Source organism: Equus przewalskii, chromosome 8 (assembly GCF_037783145.1).
Source record: "Equus przewalskii isolate Varuska chromosome 8, EquPr2, whole genome shotgun sequence".
Taxonomy (NCBI): Eukaryota; Metazoa; Chordata; class Mammalia; order Perissodactyla; family Equidae; genus Equus; species Equus przewalskii.
Window position 1 is genome coordinate 39,950,348 of NC_091838.1, and position 15,610 is coordinate 39,965,957.

The following is a 15,610-nucleotide window of genomic DNA, read 5'->3' on the forward strand; positions in this document are numbered from 1 at the left end:
AAACATGGTTTTGAAGTCCAGCTCCAATGCTAACTACTTTTGGGATCTTGGAAAAATGATGTCACTTTTCTTATCTCCTGTAAACGAATTCTATTCAGATCTTATGGCTGTCAAGAGGGTCAAGTGAATTAATTTCCAGATAATCCTTAGGACAGTGCTCCAGACACTAAGTAAGGTGCTCAGTAGTCCCATGGGCCTTCATAAATCTATGTGTGTTTTATTCCCTATGTGTACCATGTTGTGAAAAAGATCGGAGGCACTGCTGGAGTCGTTCCAAGACATTGTAATACTTTCCTTTTACACAGCCATCTGAAATTTGAACTGATAAAAGAAGGCTTTGCCCCTTTGGGCTCTTTATTCTTTGTTCCCAGTTATTCTTTTTTATCTTTAACATGAGGTTATTTTATTTTTGTTACTTTTAGATGGCAAATTGTTCTAGGAGCCTCAGAATTCTGGAAAGCTAATCTCCAGATAGTCGTAGTTTTAATTCACTAACACTGTTCGAATTACTAAGGACCTGTAGTTTTGATTACTGTAATTTTTTCATGTAGTAGTTTATAAGTCACTGCTTCTGATTTCTTAACATTATCAACTTGAGTGAAGGGGAGAAAGAAGGAAAACATCGTTTTCTTTATAGTTGCAAATTTTATGTTTGGTTAAACATTTTCTTGGGGTTATACTTGTAAAAATGCATGTATCTTGCTTCACATATTTATTAATGGGAATAATATATCTTAGGAGAACCACAGTTTATCAGGAATGAGACAAAGCACAGCGAGATAATGACAGATATCCATAAATGTTGTGCTGAGCATCAAGGATCCCAAAGAAAACACTGCATGTATCTGAGGTCACTTCTGTTAAGGTGACATAGGATTTATATAAAACAGTAAAGAAATACAATCAGAAAGCCTTCACAGGCTTTTCAGATTGTGAAAATATGTTAAATTTCTAAATGAACATGTAGATTCACTCATAATTGCTACGTTTTACTCTTAGGATGGAGTGCTCCAGGGCTCCATCCTGGAACCTCTTCTTTGTCCTCATTCAAGCCATAGATGATTTCATCAAGTCTCATGGCTTTTAAAGACCTGAGAAGATACTTCACAAAAGCTAGCAAGCACAGGAAAAGCTGTTCAATAACATTAATCACTAGGAAATGCAAATGAAAAATTACAACAAGATACCACGCCACATCCAAATAGAATGGCTAAAATCAAATACACTGATAACACAAAGTGCTGGTGAAAATGTAGACTAACTGTAAGTCTCTATATCACTGGGAAACAGTTTGGCAGCATCTTACAAAGTTAAATATACAGATCCTATGTCTCAGAAATTCCACTACTAAACATTTAGCCAAGAGAAATGAAAGTACATTTGCCCAGAAATACTGAGATATTCATATCAGCTTTATTCACAATAGCCCAAATTAGAAACAAGCCAAATGTCCATCAGCTGATGAACACATAAACAAATAGTCATATATTTATACAATGGTTGTACTGCACAGAAATAAAATGCATCAAACTGCTGATATGTAAAACAACGTGGAAAAATCTCACAGATATAATGTTAAGTGGAAAATGTCTGAGACAAAAGATATATGATTCCATTTGCATGAATTTCTAAACTGGCAAACCTGCATGGTAGTGAAATACATGAGATCAAGGGTTGCAGGGTAGGGAGTATTGATTGGAGAGGAGCATGAAGGAACTTACTGGGGTAATGTGAATGTTTTAATCCTGAGTGGGATGGTGAGCACATGAGTGTATACACGTGTCAAAACTCTACCCGGGCTATCATATTGGGACATATTGCATATACATCATTTGTATTAGAAGTTACCCCAAGAAAATTAATCAAATTCATTTTAGCCCATTCATTCATTCAAAATCTGTCTCACGCTAGAGATAACAACAACCAAAAGAGAGGTAATTCCTTCTGCCTCCAGGAGCTTCCAGATTAGTAGGAAAAGCAGATGTTAAAATATAAAAAAATAAGTATATAATTACAAACTGTGATGCATATACTGTGAAGGAGACGTACTGAGTTATGTGATAGCCTATAAGTGCGATTCCCAGTCTAGTAGGTGGGGGAGAGACAAGTAGGTATTTATACCATCATAGTTAAGGACACAGAGCTTGGTGTCAGACTGCCAGGGTTGGAGTTCTAGATCTATCATTCATTAGTTGTGCAACCTTGGGCAAACTCTTTAAGCCTCAGTTTGCTTATCTGCAGAACAGGTATTAGCAGTGCCTGTGTTAGAATTTATTTCAAGTACTTAGCTTGACCAAATCAAATGGAAGTTGTGGTGGACACAAATTAATGATTTTTCCAGTGGAAGAATAGATATAGAAGCTAGCTTTGAGTCAGCTGAAGGGAGAATAGAAGTGTGAAAATAGAGACATTTAACATAAACAACTCTTTTAAGGAGTTTTGCTGTGAAGGTGAACAGAGAGGAGGGGCAGTGGCTGGAAGAGTTCAAGAGGCCAAGGGAAATATTTACTTATTCCTTTTAGAATGAGAGGTACTCTGTCTTGCTGCTAGGAATGACCTATTTCAGAGGGAAATACTGAGGATGTAGGAGAGAGAGGGTGTAACTACAAGAATGAAGTTCTTATGTATGTAAGCGATGGTTGGCTTTGGATAGAAACTGGGATTTTTTTTTCCATTATAACAAGAGTTTCATTTAACTTAGCTCAATGTATTTATTCAAAAATGTACCAGGCACAAGGGACAAAATAGTAACAAAAAATAAATTCCTGGGTACAGGAAGAGATGATTCTCATCTGGTTGTATCTTGTCTAAGGAAGCGTGAAGTCATCAGCTGAGTTTTATCACAGAAGTTTGAGGAAGGAGAAAATGTGAAATAGTTCCCGTGGAATATGGGAGGATCTTTCATGCCTGTTTGAGAATTTTGTCATTCATTCTACTAAAGTGTGACTAGTCCTTGTGGCCGCAAGATTTTCTTCAGCAACTTTCAGCCATCTGGGTGCAGGCATAGAGTGGTAGAAAGGTGAGGATGATCTCAGTAGTGGTCTTGCCAGAGACTGCAAAGGAATAAGAGGACAATGCCAGGAGTGTTTGCAGAGGAGAGGTCAGTGTCCTTAGCCCTTGTGATGTAAGCTTGACGGGGAGGGAAGGTGGGTCTGTGAGATCGAAGTTCCCTGTGGATTTCAAGGATGTGTAGAGTGGTAGTATTAGCCCAAGTCAACTGGAAGAACAGATAACTTTATTGCTGGATGTTTGTTTTCCATTTTGAAGACATTCTGTGTCTATTTTCTAGATAGCTGTTTTGCTGTTATTACATAAAAAGCATTTCAAAATTTGCTCTCGGGAGAAACTGTAACGCTAATTTTGAAAAGTTTAATTAGCTTTTTAAAATTCAATATTAAAACCAGTTTTGTCATACTCATTTTTAAAATTAGGCAACAAACACTTTCTGAAGGATTAGGGATTCTTCACACAGATTATGGACCACTCAGACTTCTTTTTCTCTCCTCTGTTCCGTCACATCTCTCTTGAATATTTATTCTACTCATCAGCATTTCCAAATTATAGTGAATAGGTGGAAGAAGACAACATAAACCATGTATCACATGGTATTAATTTTCCCTCTAGAAATATTAAGAGGGGAAGATGAATATACGGACCAATCAGATTTTTAAAAATTATTTGTGGATACAGTTGATACATACTGACCTTGCTTTGAGTCAATAGTGAATTCTCTAAACAATAAACAGCAAGTCTAGAATTTAAGATCATTTCTTATGAATATCTGCCAAAATCAAACTCACCTTTAAAGTACTGCCATATATTATCTCAAATTTGTCAGACATTTTCAGAAATATATAAAATAACTTGAAAGATTCTGGCCATAGTCAACATAGAATAAAAGAATTCAGAATATCCTCAAATTGCAGTATCAAAAACTCAAGATTAAAAAATCAAACCAAAAGCACTTTAAAAATGAGGAAAAAAATAAAGAGGGAAAATTAGCTCGTTAAAACTCTGGTTGGAGAAATGTTTTTCTCATCTTCTTAATATCAAACACAGATACACACTTCCTTAACTTTGACTTACAGTACTCTGCTTTGTTCAAAGATCTTCTTGTACCATATTCCTAGCTAATGAACATGGAATCAGAGAACTATAGTAACACTTAATATTTACAGTTTTATGCCTATATATTTATATAGCTCGAATATACATTTACTACTTTTACTGGTATTAAAGGATCTACTATTTAGTCATTCCATTCCTACTTACCAATGCTTTCCCTGGGTTTACTGGAGTGCAATTTACCAATTTACTTCACTGAAACTCTTGTTATTGTTGATTGGAAGGAGTTGGTCACGGGTTTAAATCATAGCTCTGTAATATCGTAACTGTGTGGCATTGAATAATTGACTTTTCATCTGTAAGCCTCCAATTCATCTCTGTAAATTCTGGGTAGCATTTGAAGCTATCTTATAAGATTATTGTGAGTACAAAATGAAATAAAATATTTAAAGCATGCTCCTGCCACATTGAATAAATAAAGGATAGCTGACATGTCATTGTATTATTCTATATGATGCACACAAAGATAGCCCTATGAAGTGATGTTATTATTGACATATTACAGACGAGAGGAAGGGGAAAGTAAGTGAAAAAAAAAAAAATGTGCCTCCAAGTTAGTTACATGGCCATGGAGCAGAGTTTGGGTATGAGGCCAGTGTTAGATTCTTTGATTGAAGATTGTACACATAGAAGAAATCTACTCATTCAGTAGAACGGTTGTTGTGATTGTTAGCATCAGATTGTCTGAGATAACGTTTTAAAAGAAAATTTATACAGAAAGAATTTAGATATACTCCAAAGTAGGGAGGAAAGTACAATGAACTGCTGTATACTACCGTCCAGATTCAACAATTATCAAGAATGTGAAAATGGCATGTTTTGAAATTTCTTCCTCTATGACAACATATTCCTCTAAGGAAAAAGTACTCACAACTTTTTAAATGATATGTAAGTTAAATGTAACAAATTAAATACTAGTCATATATTGTTAAGCACATACTTACTGGGTTTCTTTGATGTACCAGACACTATGCTGAGCGTTGGCTTGAAATGGTAAAGACGACAGACACCTCTCTCTGTCCTGAGAGAGAACTATTTGTATCATCACAAGCAAGCGTGTCTCAGCAAGCTCTGATTCTTTCATTTTTGCACTCATCAGTTGTTTTGTAGTTGCTGAGAGGAAAAACTTGTCTCAATGTGGAAAACAGTAAGATCATCTAGCCTCTAAACTTAAAAATATATTATCAGAGCTGTTATAATAAAGATTAATTCTGCTGGTTAACCAGTGCTACTTTCACTTTTATGATTGCTTTTCAAAAGATCTCCAGTATCCATAACTTATTCTGCTTATATATCAATAATAAATCTAATCAGGCAGTTAAAGAAGGTTAAATAATTCCAAATTTCCAAAGATGTATTCAGATGAACAATTATATTGGTAGCTTACTAAAACCATAAAATAGACTTTAAGCTTTATTAGAATGCAGACGACGTTGCTGCAGGAACAGTGATTCAACTGGAGAAACATCATTCAATATCTTGGATATTGTGTACTTTTTCAATTATAGTTACTAAAATGCCAGAGACAGTTCCAAGCTAGAAATCTGTCCTAGAGTTTTTCCGTTATATTTGGAATTGCTATACTATCTCCCATGGGAAACTTCTCTGGCTTAATATTTGTGCCATATTGTCTGTTGGGAAGTCAGCACCATTTCTCTCATCTTGGCTCTACCGTGTGTCGCACAGGCTGGAATCCCAAGAACTAGATTTCTCAAATTTCCTGTCAGAAGAGTTCTAGGTAAATCCTTCCAATGAGAGGCAGTTTATGAAACATAAAAGGTGAAAAGGAAGCAGAAGCCATATTATCATTCTGCCTGCAATGGGCAGATATGTGGGTTTTGGCAGGTCTGACAAGTTTGCAGCAGTCTCCAGGTATTTTCTTTTGAAACGTTGGCTTCATTGCTGAAGGCAATGGTGATCCTTGCCATAAGTTTCTGGCAGTTTTTGTACCTTCCTGCCCCCTTAGAGTGGTAGTGAAATCTAGTGGTGGCTATTTCCAATCTATTCTTTGCGCCTTTCAATCGTTTGGGAAACACTTATTCTCTGTATCAAATCCCTTTCTACTTACTTCGAGTACACAGAGAGGCTTCTGTTTTTCTGACAGGACTGGACAAATAAATTATTTCTAGATTAGATCAGAAGAGATGAAAATTGAGAAAATAGTGACCTAAACATTGGATAGAAGTATTTTTATGATCATGTTACGTTGATCTTTGATTTAGGCAGACAGTGGGTATTTAATAAGTACTCCTTGAATCAATTTTAACTCACTACAGAAATAGTATTTGGGTAAATTCAGTATGTGGGAGAGAAGAAGCCTGCAGAAGGGAATTTTGAAATAGAGGAATAAACCAGTTTTAGAATATCAGAGGGAAGACATGTGTGGGGGTTTTTTGGTATTATTGGAACAATAGAGCTGATAAAAATAGAAATATCAACTTATAAGTGAATACTTATTTTCATGTTTCTATATTTCATATTAAAAGCAAATCTTATAATACTGACAGGTCTTTGTGGATTTTTAAAAAGCTTTTCCAGACTGTATACCATCTAAATAAATGATAGAATGTTTTACCACTACTCAGAACTGGAATATTCTCAACTTAAAATAATTTATTCATCCAGGTATACTATTTTTTTATAAACAAAACTTTCCGGTAGTCGGTGTGATCCAATCTGCATTAGACTTTGTTTGCAGAGAGGCTTTGTTAATTGAAATGATCGTTGCTCACCCTCCTGAATTCAGAAAAATGTAGCTGACGGTCGTCACAGTGTTGCAGGCCACAGTCGGTAGGAAAATACGGTTGCCAGGATACTTTCATTATTTCATCGTCCTGTCACACCGGTCTATCAATTAATAAAGAAACTCAAGTTAATTCTCAGTCACATTTATACACATTCTTAGCATATGATTTCCCTTATCTCCAAGAGACATTTCTCCCTCTAGCATTCACCTTCTACTCCATAAAATATTAAACACGAGGTTATCACATCAGTTTACAAATTACAGCAATGATGCATGTCTTCTGCTTAACCTTTCCATTCACTTTCCATCCTGGTGTAAGTTCTCACAGCAAAGATCTATGCGTAAAGTAAATTATTTTTTCTACTTCTAAGGTTTATTTCCAAGAAAATCGATGCCTGGGAAAAAATACATGGATTGAACTGATATCTTTAGTCCTTTTTTAGTTCCTTCTAAGGGAAAAAGTGGAGCAGGAAACCCCTTTGAAAATCACTCCGGCATCTTTGTATATTCATAACTATTCCCAGTTTATTGCTTTACATTTTACGGTTAGACTCACAGATGTGTGATATGGGGTCTTGTAAATACATTTTTTATGACTATTACATTGTGGTCAGAATCACCACATGCTGCCTTGAGTTCCACTTGACAGGGCATTATAAAAATAACAACAATAAATGAGAATCTTTGATATGATAAATTCATCTCATTTACACCTGTTCAATTCACTGCCTACTAATTGTAGCTTATGATACCAAAATAAAATAAATTACATTATTTTTTCAAAAAAAGCAAGAATGCAGCATGTTCTGAAAATTGTCTGGAAAAAGAGAGAATATTGACTCTAATTATATACAATATATAACTACAGAAATTTCAAGATTTCATTTAGTTTTGATACCTTCTTTAAAATCCCAGTACATAAAAATTATTGCTAATTCTACTATACAAGGAAACTGAGTAATATATGGATTAAGTCACTGGCAAAGTATCATTTAGTAAATTCAACAGTCAAGGATAGAATTAATATTTCCTAATGTTTGCTATAGTTTTATCATTCCTTCAAATTTAATGGTCAATATTTGCATTTGAACAGTTTTATTCAAATTGTACACCCAGTAGAATGCAAAAGAAAGGAAAAAAAGGAGGACACTGACTTCAAGGAGTAGATGTCTCAACTCTTAAAAATGTTTTTAAGAAGCTCAACATATTTTTAAATTTATATATAAATACATTAATGGTGATTGTATCAAAACCCAAACTGACCGTACAGATGTAATCTTTCAAAAAACTTGCCTGTGCCAAAGACTGTACACAGCTGTTTTCCATTCACTAAAGTGCATGTGTGGTCCCTCTTTCAGGCCAAAGAAAAATCTTTCTCTTTTTAAATTTGCATGTGTGGTTTGGCAAACCATATAGTTAATGTAAGAATATACTGGCTTAAAATAATTTTCTTTATCAACCTTTGTGTCCTTTAGAATGGATTAAAACAGTCTTCTAATGAAATATAGAAAATTTACTAATGTATTTGATGCTTTATAAATGTTTCCCAAGTGTTACCTACATGTATTTTGAGCATAATGCAATCAGATTTTTTAAACTTTGAGAATCAGAATTCAAAACAACGTAACGATAAAGTCCAAGATTATAGTACTTTTGATGGAATAATTAGATTAACAGATTTTTGTGTTTCATGTTGGTATCAGTTTCCTTTTTTATCACAGATCACTTTTGACTTTTCCTTAGCACAATATTATCGCACTTCATTCTCAGACAAAGTATCCCTCTGATTCATCTCTATCTAAACTTTTGTCAGGTTCAATACATATTAAATAGTCTCTTTTAGGGCATTTAAAAAATGTTTTCCCCCTAAAACTCAAAGAAGCCACTGGGGGGTAATGATGCTTCCCTATGATTTTGGCAGGCTTAACAAAATCGAAACACATTTTTCTTTTCCTGTAGGCTCCACTCCTTGTTTTAAGTTCATCATGAAGCCTCTGTCTGAAAACATTATAGTGAGGTAAACTTCAACAGGACAAATTTATGTTTTCATCTACACATTTCTTTCCATTTTTAAATATAAAAAATCTGAAATTTGGGTCCAACAAATGATTATTGTTTAAGGTTATTACATGAACATATCTCTTTTCAAATTTTCAAATGGCTTCAACCATCATTGTCCCTAGATGCTGCAAGGATAGATTTGTCCTTTATGTTGAACAGTATGGTCTCCCTAATTCAAAATACTAGTCTCTTCTTTTGCCCATTTATTTTCTTTTTTTATCATAATTTCCAGCCTTTAGGGAAGAATTTATTCTCTTTTTGCTTATTTCTCCTCACCATAGCCATAGTCCAATAATTTCAAGCTGACATGACACATTCCACAATGACATTTTTCCTGGTCAACTCAATCAAATATTTACTAATCGCCTACTATGTGTCACAGACAATGAAGGTAGGCTACTTTGCCTGTTCCACTCTAATCTAGGTACCATTGTTAAAACGGCACATTTGGCACTAAATCACCAATTTGGATTTAAGTGGATGGGATCAACATTGCTTTCACTTTAGGCCGATGTGAATGAAATAGGGTACAATCATTTAATCTTACTTCATCTTTCAATTGTGAATGTCCCTCAAGTGTTACCTACAGCTCATCTCTCTATGTCTCAAAGAGAATAAGCTAAAAGGAAAAAAAAAGTGGAAAGTCAGTAGACAGTGGGAAAACATCTTTATAACCTACTGGAAGTGTGTATGGTCTGAGGGGGAGGGGATTATTGTTACACGCAAGAATACAGGAAAAATGCAAATAGGAAATAAGACAGAATGAAGACCAAAAGGAGAGGAGAGGGGCCAGCCCGGTGGCCTAGCGGTTAAGTACACACGTTCCACTTGGCTGCCCAGGGTTTGCTGGTTCAAATCCGGGTGCAGACATGGCACCACTTGGCAAAAGCCATGCTGTGGTAGGCATCCCATGTATAAAGTAGAGGAAGATGGGCATGGATGTTAGCTCAGAGCCAGTCTTACTCAGCAAAAAGAGAAGGATTGGCAGTAGTTAGCTCAGGACTAATCTTCCTCAAAAAAAAAAAGGAGAGGAGAAAGAAAATGTCAAGAAAAAATATTTTATTTATCCATGTATTTTTTATTTGGTTTACAATTTTGACCTCTATACTACTAGTAAAATATTTTAGAGCTAGAATTCTAGAAATTATAGAATCCACATAAAAAGTCATTGTGAATGCTCAATATGATCAAGTAAGGATAATGTACTTCTTTCTGTGGATTCGCTACTGAAATATACATAGTACAATAAGTAACAGCCTTACCAGTGTTAAACGTTTTTTTAAAACATGGAGTATAGAATTCATATCTGAATATTCTGCTTGGAGATTCAGTATTCCAAATCCTACTTGCCCTCCAGAGCTCCAGCCACACTCTGTTGAATACTCATCCCTGAGCCCTAATGGGAAGCTGTCTCCACCCCGTCTCGGGGTGCTCCTCGCCATCCTCTCTGTGCGCTCATCAAGAGGCAGGGCCTCAGCTTTAAGTCTCTATTTCAGCAGATTATTTCAGGAATGACATTCTTATTCAAACTCTGGGCTTAAAAGATGCTGGAAATAGCCCAGATTTGGGGTGAAAAAACCTGAGACCTTATTTCTAATGCTTTCCGGAGAAGCATAACCTTTCACAAGCAGTAATTTACTCAGCAAACAGAAAGGGAAAAAAAAAAACTCCCCAAAGCATCTTTATTAGGCAACATGACATTATAAGCATAGCACAATGTCAGTGGCATTTCTCTTATGAAGTGATAAACATGCTGTGCTCCTGGTGAAGGTGGACAATACAGCAAATAGCGTCAGGAGTCCATTCATCTAAAACGGGCTGTGGCCCTACAGGATACTCTCAATCCCACACTCAAGTATGGTGAACTATTTTAGGAAAGTTAGGGAACAGTTGCAAAATCAAAAACTAGAGGATATAAATCTAAATTACAGACTAAAATTATACAGCTCTCCACATAGTAATATAATTTTTGGTTTTTTAAAATCTCTCTTTAATTCACTTTTATCATTATGTGGAATCTGTGACAAAAGATATAACTAGATGTATTCTGCTCCTTAAAAGTTCACGGTTGTCAGTTCACAGGTAAAAAAATAAAGAAATTTAAAAAACTGTGTTTGAAAATACATCATGTTAAAAAAATGCTAACAGTCACAAATTCCACAATCATTTCCTTGTTTAAAATTTGGAAGCAGAGACAAAAGTCCTTTAGATTCTCTCAGGATTTCTGCTGATGCTCCCTCATCAAGAAGGCCACCCTCATGACTAAGTCTTTAAACATTTCAGAAGAGTTTCGGCCTTGGATTGAGTCTTCCATTGTTAAGATGAAGAAAATAAAGTGTAGAGATTTTATTCAACTGTTATGTCCACATACTTCTTCAGCAGTAGAGTCAGAACTCAGAAAATACCTTGGGTTACCTGGCATTGCACATTCATGAATTCTATAACCCACACTAGACTCAACAGAATTTTAAAAGTGTAATTACTTTTTCCTTATCCTTTCCTGCCAACACCTGAAATGAATTCAACTGCAGCTGCATTAGCAGCACGGACCTGGTGATAGCATATAGAAGTACAAAATTCAGAGAAAACTAGGAAGAATTGTATGAGATCCTACAACATTTCTTCTGGTAAATTCCCTCCTGCTTTATTAGACAAAACAAAAATGTTATTTGCTGCTCTGCAGGATTTTGCATGTCAGAAGACTTATACCTATGAGAATGATTCCTGTTGCATTGAAAAAATATTTCCTAAATCATACATAAGCATGGTTAAAAAAAGTTCTACCTGTCAATCAACTCAGAAATAAACATGAATATTCACTTGTCACTCATTTGAATCCATGAACTTTTGGACTTAGTGTAGCTCAAGCTTATTGTTTTACAACATGTTTGTGAGAACATAATGGAAGGAAAATTATTCATCTAATTTGGGAGAAGTGGCTGCCACATTTTGATGTGGCATGTGGCCTTTCTATGTACACAATGATGCACTGCCATGTACCAGCTTTTCGGCACTGGCATGTCACCTGGCCTGTAGCATCTCACATTCTCATGTTCTCACACTTGTGTTATGGCCCAACCAACTTGTTTAAGCCAAAGCCAAAAAGCAGGTGGGGCACATGCTTGACAGAGACTGGAATGGGAGGCCACATGCCTCTCCAAGCGCTGTAAACACCAGGGTTTGTTTGGAAATTTCATCTCCTGGTTACAGTAAACAAGACTTGATGGAGCATCCAGCAGAGAAGTGGCATGCCCTTTTCCACAAAATGTAATTTTCAGGAAATAATATAAGCTATTAGTGAAATACAGAATAATTTTTCCAACTACCTATTATTTTTGAGCTCTATTTAAATATAATGCAATCTAATATCTTATGACATAATATACAAAATGACACAAGTATGGCATAATCATTTATATTTCTGAAGTTCAGAGAGCAAATCTTGGGGGATAAATTACTATGAATTGCATATTGAAAGAATGCAGCTCTTGAGTTTTGTGCAATAACTTTTTAAAGATGAATGTAAAAGTTTTTGGTAGGAAAAGATTAAATTATAGCATAACATAATGATTACCTTTTGTCACATTCTTACAACTCTAAGAAAACAATTCTATTCTAAATTTAGTGAAAATAGTTTTATGAAATCACTGTCTAGTCTAAAAATTAAAATCTAATTAACTGTATAAAAATGAGAATGTCCAGTACTGTCAAAAGTTCACCATTGTACAAAGACTTTAATAACTTTTGATGAACTTATAAATAGTCATGCTACAGCAACTTGATTTCCAGTGCACTACCAACATTAAAAGATTAGGATAAAACTATGGACTACTTAGCTCATGATTTAGGATTAAGATTCTGTTCTTCTAAACTGGATTATAGACTCTAAATATTTTTGTTTCTTTGGTCCTCTTCTTACACCTGAACATTCCAGCCATATATTTTTAGCTCAATTACATTGATCCTGATTGATCGTGTGATATTCTTTTTATCTAGGGACACATTAAGAAAACTTATAGTTATATGGAAGATATGTCCAGATTTATTTTTTTTTAAGATTTTATTTTTTGTTTTTCTCCCCAAAGCCCTCCAGTGCATAGTTGTATATTTTAGCTGTGGGTTCTTCTAGTTGTGGCATGTGGGATGCCACCTCAACATGGCTTGATCAGTGGTGCCATGTCCGTGCCTGGGATCTGAACCAGCGAAACCCTGGGCCTCCGAAGTGAGTGAGTGAACTTAACCACTTGGTCACGGGGCAGTCCCCAGATTTATTCTTAACACATACACACACACGCACACACAAAGACTCACATATATCAAGAGTTTAATTCGGAAGTGAGTGGTCAATATCAAGAAAACTAGACTCTACTCCCCAGCTCTACATTATTGGTTATTTTTAGCTAAGCTTCAGTTATGCAGTGGTGAATAGTTAGAAAGATTTTACAAAGACTTGTCCTTCCACAAATGTGGTTCTAAACCAAGTTCTAAGTCAACTGATGATGCCGGTTTAGAATTATGAGTTCTCCTGGCTATAATATGCAGTGCAATCGTCTTGAGGATTCTTTAGGAGTTTTCATCTACAAGGCAGAAGATCTGCTCTGACTTTTATTAACGAGGCTTCCTTCCTTAGTGCTGACTGCATAGCTTAGATGACAAAGATAAATGAAACTTGCATTGAGGACAATAGAAAGAACAGAGATGGTGTCATTCCCTTCTGTTTTCTTTGAATTGAAACACATTTCCACTGAATTTCAGTTATAATGTAAAAATGAGGGCTGAAGTAGGGATGAGAAGTGCTTTAAAGCTTTTCTAAGGTGAATAGTTGAGAGTGGAAAGCTTTTTCTTTTCTTTTGATATTTTCTCCCAGATTGGCTGCTAGATCTTTTGTGTATCTATCTCCAAAATTTTTAGTGTCTACTTTATATGTCCAAAATATGGTATGGATGAGGTGATGCATATTAATCAGTCTCTGTCCTCAAATAGGAACAAAATATTCAAAAAGCTATCTTACCTATCAGACCATTGTAATGCCAATAACAGCTATAAAGTATTAAAGGTAATAGAGAAAGAGCATATCTGGTTGTGGAAATTTCTTTTTAAAGCTTCATGGAGGAGGAGACATTTGAATGTCTGTAGAGATTTAACTGGGAGGGAATGTGGAGAATATTTTAGGCAAAGGGAACAGCTTGAGGGAAGATATAAATGCCAAATATGTGCTTGAGAGTTAGCCAGGGGGACAGTCTGTCACTTGAAAAAAGCAGAAGGAGAGTAGGGTGAAATAACACTAGCTGGCCTGGCTGGCCCAGGTCAGGGGTAGTCCAGCATGCCAGGCCAAGGACTGTTAACAGGTGATGAATGACGAAACAGGGAGCAATTGTCAGTTGGAAAGTGATGTTCTGAGAATGGTTGTTTAAGAAGATTCAGTGGTCATCTCTGCCCAGTAGAGGATGAATTTGAATGCTGAGAGTGGGTAGATAATATTTTAACCTGGGGCAGATCTAATGGAGTAACAGTCATATTTGAGGTCAAACTTCAGCTTTGTAATCAAGTAGTTATGGAAATTGAGCCAGAAAATTAACCTTTTTGGCCTCAATTCCCTGAACTACATGACCTTCAAGTTCCTTCAAGCAATAACATTCCATGGTTAAGGTAATACCAAGCCTGGACTAGTACAACGGAAATGAGAATGGAAAGTAGAAAATGGACACGAGGTATTTGAAGAGGTGGACTCTATTTGCACTTCTCAATGGGGCCTCCATTGATATTTTGGGCTCCACAATTTTTCAATAAGAAGAACTACTTTCGATGTTACAGACATTTCAGCATCTCTGGTCCCCACCTACTAAATCTGAGTAACACCTTCCAGTCATTATAGCAATCCAAAAGTCGCATATATTTCCACATTTTTCCTGGAGGATTATGACCACTGGGACTTCCCTCATCCACCATCTCACACATAATAAACATTGTGAGTCTATTTTAATTACTATTTGAATATAGTAGAGAACTGAAAGACTATCGGTGCCATGAACAGCCGTGGAGAATTCATGAGGAAGAATTCACTTTGAAAACGTTGTTTCATTTTGGACATACTGAAAGTGAGGTGCCAGTGGGATATCCAGATATCCCCTTTGTACATGGGCAACAAGGAAGTAAGAGAGAGAAGAAAACCCAGTAACAACAGTTTAATAATTTGTCTATTCAACCTTGAGAAAGAGAGATGTTTCTTGTTCAGATCTTCAGAGAGCTTATTAAATCAAAAGAAGTGCTTTGGCCTTGCTGCAATCTGCCTACCTGCTTTGCTCCTATTAATACTTACCTCAGAATTTTCTTTTGAACTTCTGAGGAAGCAAAAGAAAATGACCGTCTCTTGGGCACCTACACGTACCCCATGCTTGCCAGGCATTTTACAGACATATTTTACATTTTCACTGTGTTTCAGAGAGATTGAGTACCTCGCCTAAGATGACATAAAAACTTCAGTAGCGGAAAGGAAAAATTCAAATCCAGCTCCAAAACCTGGGTTCTTTTCACTACAACAATGTGACAGTTAGCTGATTTGAATTTCTCTTTTTTTTTTTTTTTTGAGGAAGATTAGCCCTGAGCTAACTACTGCCAGTCCTCCTCTTTTTTTTGCTGAGGAAGCCTCGCCCTGAACTAACATCCGGGTCCATCTTC